General features: G+C 45.2%; 1 protein-coding gene across 1 annotated transcript in view; it reads left to right on the top strand.

Annotated features, from left to right (window-relative positions):
* The first annotated feature begins 4,455 nt into the window (after positions 1-4,455).
* The window catches only part of Spdya (speedy/RINGO cell cycle regulator family member A), a 48,458-nt gene continuing 46,586 nt past the window's right edge, over positions 4,456-6,327 (top strand). Inside the window, exon 1 of the mRNA XM_023711108.1 lies at positions 4,456-4,547. The gene's annotated coding sequence lies outside the window, so the exon portion shown is untranslated. The remainder of the gene's footprint in view (positions 4,548-6,327) is intronic.

The raw sequence follows: 6,327 nt of genomic DNA, 5'->3' as shown, positions 1-6,327 counted from the left end.
TTTTTTTTTTTTTTTTTTTTTTTGGTTCTGATGATTGAAGCCAGGGTCTTTTCATTGAGATACCTTCTTAGCCTTTTTTATTTTTTATACTGATAGTCTCAGTAAGTTACCCAGGCTGGGGCTCAAATTTGATCTTGCCCCAGCACCATGGCCTGCTATTTTTTTTAAAACTAGTGACTGCCTTATTCAAGGTGTCACCAACCCCAGTGCCCATTCCTGAGCTGTGGCCAAAGCAGCTCTCCAGCATAGGCAGAAGAACTGCTCCTAAGTCCTCCAAACCCACACACCCACTCCCATGTACCAGGCCCATACAGCACATCCTGCAAAGGCAGGGGGAAAACTCTTGCCCTTTTCTGAAGAAGTTCTGAAAGTCTTTGGTGTGTGGGGTGATCCAAAAATATGAATGCTGCTGTCAAGTACTGTCCAACAGAAAGGCCTACTTGTGAAAACACTGCAGTAATCGGTTTTCATCCATGTTGTTCACCAGATCTGGCACTGTGGGACTTCTGGGTCTTCACCAAAGTCAAAATTACCATGAAAGATAAACATTTTGAAGATTGAGGACATCAATACAACCACAGCTGTACATCTAAAAAGACACAAAAATTGACATGCAAAACTGCTTCAGGAGAAGCTGCAGGAGACAAAAGCAACTACAGGACACGTTAAAGGGCTTGACAAGTGTCCCAAATTTCCCCACATATGCCCTCCTACTCACTTGGCCCCTGATAAGAATAAGGATGACAGGATAAGTTTGGGGGATTAGAGTTAATAGCAATGTATCTTGTATAATTTTTTAAATTTAAACATTCACCATATTTTCCGATCACCCCATTTTTTTTTTCAAACTTGTAGATCCTAGTCTCATTATGTGACTAGAACAAGCACAGGTGGGGCTTTTTTTCTTCATTGACTTACTCCCTAGAGTGATGTTGACACATAGGAGTCACACAGTGGAGAAAACTATACTAGATATTTTGTTACCACATTGGATGGGTTATTCCTGATACTGTGGATTTCGTGTCTCTTTTGTTTCAAAGAGCAATCATCCGGGCTGAATTCTTGGTCAAAATTCCACAAAAGGAATTTGGCTTGGCTCAGATCAAGAGCTGTTAGGACTCCACAAGTGAGAGAGGCAGGAATATTGCATAAATAGAGCTGCCCTACATCCACCTAAGTGATTTGGTAGATTGGGCCAGAAAAGGAGTGATGAAAAACTCCAAAGGTGTTCTCTGTGACATCTGCCCCCTCCCAAATCTGTACCAGCTGTAAACATCAGTTGTATTGTCTGTATGACTGTACCAAGTTCTTGTAGCTGTTACTGTTTCCATTAGTTGGTGGTCTAGTAATCAGTGTTCGTGTCTTTTAACAATCAAATAGTTTGAATATTCTGCTTGCAGAGCCCCATGAAGCACATGTGGAGTTTTTATATATATAATTAGAAGTTAAATCAATGGGTTATCAGCTCTGTACATACTTAATTTTGTAAGGTTGTGAACGCTTTTGTCAGTAGTGGGATCATTTTTGCTACCTCTGTATTTTTTCCAAAATAAGAGTGGGTCTTATATTAATTTTGGCTCCAAAAGATGCAATAGGGCTTATATTCAGGGTATATCTTTTTTCATGTACAACAGTTTACATTTGTATATCTACAAACATCTGCATTTATTCAAATATAGTCATGTTGTCTTCTAGCACATCATCATAACTCCCAAATTCCAACCTGAATTCTTTCAACTCCATTTCCTGTAGAATCATTAGTCCCAGTCTCATGTCCAGCAATAGAGTTCTCAAATGAGCACTTCTTATCCAGCCAGCCTCTCTTAGGGTGTCATTACAACAAATGACATTGAAGTAGAAGATTAATATTAGTATCTCATGTCTATATGAAATGTGCATGGTACTCATGCATTGTGTCTGTCTCAAGCTGGTCAGTAAATATAAGTCTCAAGTTCATCTGTGTACATAGATGTTTACTTCTCGTCCAGAGGCACCCCGTTGGGTATTTACAAATAATTAAAATATATATTATCAAGTATTAATGCCAATATATATTACTATGAAATTGAATATCCATTATGTGTTAGGTGGACATACTGAATGTAATGTGACCATCTGCCTGCCAGTCTTACTTGGGGCTTATTTTTGTGGTGAGGCGTGTATTATGAGCATCCTGAAAAATCATGCTAGAGCTTTTCTAGGTAGATCCTATTTTAGGGAAATACGGTAAGAACATCATGGTCTGTACATATAGTGCAGAAGATGACCATGTACCTGCTTTTGCATGTAGCCCAGGCCTAACCCAGAAGAGTGGACTTTTTCCATTTATTTGGCCCGAATTAACTGTAGAGCCTGTTTCTTTTCCTACTTTAAAAAAAAACTTTGCTTCTGTTAAAAAATGGAAGCATGCAATTTTTTAGTAAAGCTGTGGTTGAGGTCTGGATAGTGGATAGATAAAAAGAGGAAGGGGACCTACTAGTTTATAGCCTGTTTGTTTAAATGCCTGAAGCCCTATCTAAGCCCCAAATTAGAGGCAAGAGAAGCATTCCTACCAATGTTCTCATTGCTAGACAGTTTACCCACAGTGTGTAATTTATCATAAACACATTTACAAAGTAGGTGATTATCCCACGTTTACATTTATTGAGGCATAGTAAATTGCCTGCATTCATGTTGCAGGTAAAACAATACCTGAGTTCAGATCAGGTCTGATTCTCAAGTACATTGACTTTATTTGCCAAAATAGTTTTAAAAACTCGGAATGAGAACATCCAGGAATTAAAGCCAAAACGTTAATGAGCTGCTTCCACAAATAGCTTTATTATTTACATGAAGTTTATGACTTGAATATACAAATTGTGTGAAACATTGAATTGTGAAAATTTGGGGATCTTAAAAGTACCATCACTAGGGGCTAGTGAGATGGCTCAGTGGTCTAAAGCACCTACTTAGAACAAGCTTAGCAAAGCACAGGGACCGCGGTTCAATCCCCCAGCACCATATGCCAGCCAGCCCCGCCCCCTGGTGGGCTGAGCTGGACACACACACACATAAATATTTTTTTTTTTTTTAAAAAGTATCACTCAACGACTTTCCCTTTTACATTACAGTATGTCCATCTACCTGGCACAGCTCATTGTGCCTGGTATTTTACTCGTGTTTATACCTGGCTAGAAAGTTTTAGAAAGCTTTATGCCACACTGTTTTCATTATTGTGGCATATTTTTCTAGACTCTCACTTTAAAATATAGTGCTGTCCATGTAGTAGATATTCATTAGTCCGTTATGCTAACGGCTGGAAATGTTAAGGGAAATACAAATCCTACAAATGAGAGGATCCTCAGGAAAAACCACGAAATAAACCTGAAGCTGCCATTTCCTATTTTCACAACCAGTTGAGACCTCTTGACTCCTCCCATTTAATGGCCTGGAAGGAAATGTCTAAGTCCTTTGTCAGGAACAGCTGCTTCCAGATAACCTCTCAGTGCAGCGATTTTTGTTTTCGTCTTTCTCTGCGAAAATCTAAGAAAAAAGGGAACTAACGCTTGATCATCAGCGTTACTGATTAAGGAGCTAACTTGCTTTTTAAGTAATTATAGCATCAGAAATTCTGGAAGCCATCTAAGATTGATGTAAATGTAGTTTACCCACCTGGAATATGAGGCAGTAATTACTAATGAGAGACTAGCAACAGGAAAGGAAGGGGTGATGTGTTGATACCAAAGTGGAGGGGGGCAGTTAATAGTATTGTTAGAAAGGCAAGGTGTTGGGAGGGGGAAGCCGTGAAGCATCCTCTTAATTTATTCAGCACGCATCTGTTAACTGCACACTTCCTGTACCCCCCAGGCCGTGGGGACCCCCACGATGAAGGGAAAAAAGTCCCCATTGTAGACTATGTAGAGCTTGCTAGCACTTTACCCCTCCTTATAAAAACTTTTTTTTTTTTTTTTTGGCGGAACCGGGAATTGAACTCGTGCCCTTGCGCTTGCCAGAGAAGCGCTTATTCTACTGAGTAAAAACCTACTTTGTCCACACTGTTGTGGTTTAAGCGGCTCTCTGTTGTGTTGTGTAACTGAACGTGTGTGTCTTCTGCGCCGCAGCGCTCGCTTCTGACTCCCTGTGTGCGGGCCTCGGGCCTGAGAGGTAGGGATGAGGGAACGACTGCAGCCTCGGCCCAGCACTGCGCACCGTCTCTTCGGAGAGAGGCCAACGGGCTCAACACCTACAGCTCGTGAAAGTGTCGGGGGAAACGGGACGCGCGTCGGGAGGCCTCGCGCGCGCCCGAACCTCGCCGGGGGCGAACGCGGCGGCCTAACGGCCGGAGGGGACGCGGCGCGCGACCCGCTGTTTCGCCGAGGGGAGGGGCGAGCCCCGCCCCCGCGCTCGGCCCTGCGCGCTGATTGGTCCTGCTGGCCGCGCGCCCCCGGGCCGGCTGTGCGCGCCAGCTGTCTTGAGTGGAGCGCCGGGCGCGCAACGGCCCGAGGCTGGAGCTGAGGCTGAGGCAGGGCGGCGCCGGCCGGCTCTCGCTTCCTCGCCGGGGTCCGCAGGTACCTTGGCTCCCACCCCGGCGTCGGACCCGCGGGCGAATGTCCAGCGTCGGCTGTGCCCTCGGTTTCCCCTCGCGGCAACCGGCGCCCACCTTCGTGAGGGGCGGCGGCGGCGGCGGCTTGGTCCTTCGCTCGCTCCGCCTGGTGAAGCCCTCAGGTGCCGTCGCGGCCCGGGTTTGGGGAAGAGCGGAGGCCGCGGGGCTGCGGAAGGCGGCCGGGCCGGTGGGACCGGAGGGCGTGGGGCCGACGGGGCGGGCTCGGAGCGGCGGCGCGGGGTCTGAGGAAACCCCGCGGTCTCCTCCCGGCAGCGAAACGCTCGCCGCCCCGCGCCCCCCTCAGAGTCCGAGCTGCGGTCTCGCGCAGTGCTCTGTGCTTAGCGCGTTGCTCAGAAATGTGGAAATGAGTTTTTCCAGGACAGCCAACACGACTGGAAGCTTCGCAGCCTCAAGCAGAAAAAAAATCTTCAATTTTACATTTTAAAGATTATGCTATTCTGAAAGTCAGGTCGTCCATGACTGCTTATATATTCTGTTAACATAAGCATGCTTTAAAACCCCGGCCAGCTTTGTTATTAATAAAAATTTGACATTGAAGTTATGTTTAGTAGTTGAGGTGAACTTCACCTCACATAGGCGAACTGTTCTTTCGTGAAAGATACCCAGACTGTAAGAGATGAGGTAATGACGCTGCTTCACACCCGTGTGCTAAGCCTTCGGGCAGAAGCAGGACTGCAGGTTGGAGCCCAACCTGATTAGCAGCTTCATGAGACCCTGTCTCAGGAACAATAAAACTTGGAAGGGAAGGGGACAGGATGCAGTTTATGGTAAGGCCGGAGTCAGCCCTTAGCAATACCGCAGAAGAAAAAGAAAACTTAATGAAATGTTTTAAAATTAAATGAGAGCAAGTTCACAGTGGCTGGCACATATTAAATAAGTGCGCAGTGTTTGGTTACAGTCATAAGGAAGCTAAAACTCACCTCCCTTCCTGAGGTGCCAGTGGATTTTCTGTTAGTTTTTTGTACAAGCAAATGAATTCACAGATTACTTCTGCCTCTGTTTTATGACCCTTTACATTACCTGACGGAAAAGATTATTTTAGATGCTTCTGGAATTGAAGTACGTTTACAAAAAATAAAAATTGCAAGCATCCTGTGAAAGTATGAATTTGGGTAGTTGATGGTGATGATTTGCAGTCCTGGGGATCCAACCTAAGGTCTCACATGCCAGTCGGGGGCTTTATACTACTACACCTCAGTGCTGTGGTTTGATATTTTATGTTTAATACTTATTTATTTATTTGTACCGGGGATTGGATTTAGGACCTTACGCTTGCCAGGCAGGCACTGCACCACTGAGCTGAATCCCCAGCCCTGATACATATATTTATGAGCAGAGTATATTTATTGGGGGAAAGAAAGCTGTCCAAGAGAGGGACAGGAGGGGGTCCTGAGCGGGATATCCCCCAAAAGTTGAGAAGGATTTTTTTTTTTTTGGCGTGGGGCTGGCTCAGGGAGGATCTAGTGTGGCATGTGGAGCTGGGAATCCAGCCGCAGTCCCCAGCGCCTCACTGGGTTTGCCCATGCAGGCGCTTCATTATGCCCAATCATATTTTCCATTCCTTCCTTCAGCAGGGAATCTTCTCAGGGTCAGGAAGGAGAACTATACCTAACTCTGAATACCCCAGGGAGGTGTGGCTGCCTGTGTCACTGAGTCGTGGATTCAGAGCTTCTCATTAGGGTCTGATTCACCTTTTGATACTTTCATTTTTCTTTCTTTTTTTT

Source organism: Octodon degus, unplaced genomic scaffold, assembly GCF_000260255.1.
Source record: "Octodon degus isolate 3935 unplaced genomic scaffold, OctDeg1.0 scaffold00019, whole genome shotgun sequence".
Classification (NCBI taxonomy): Eukaryota; Metazoa; Chordata; class Mammalia; order Rodentia; family Octodontidae; genus Octodon; species Octodon degus.
Note: the sequence above shows the minus strand (reverse complement) of the source record. Positions and strands in the feature narration are given on the sequence as shown.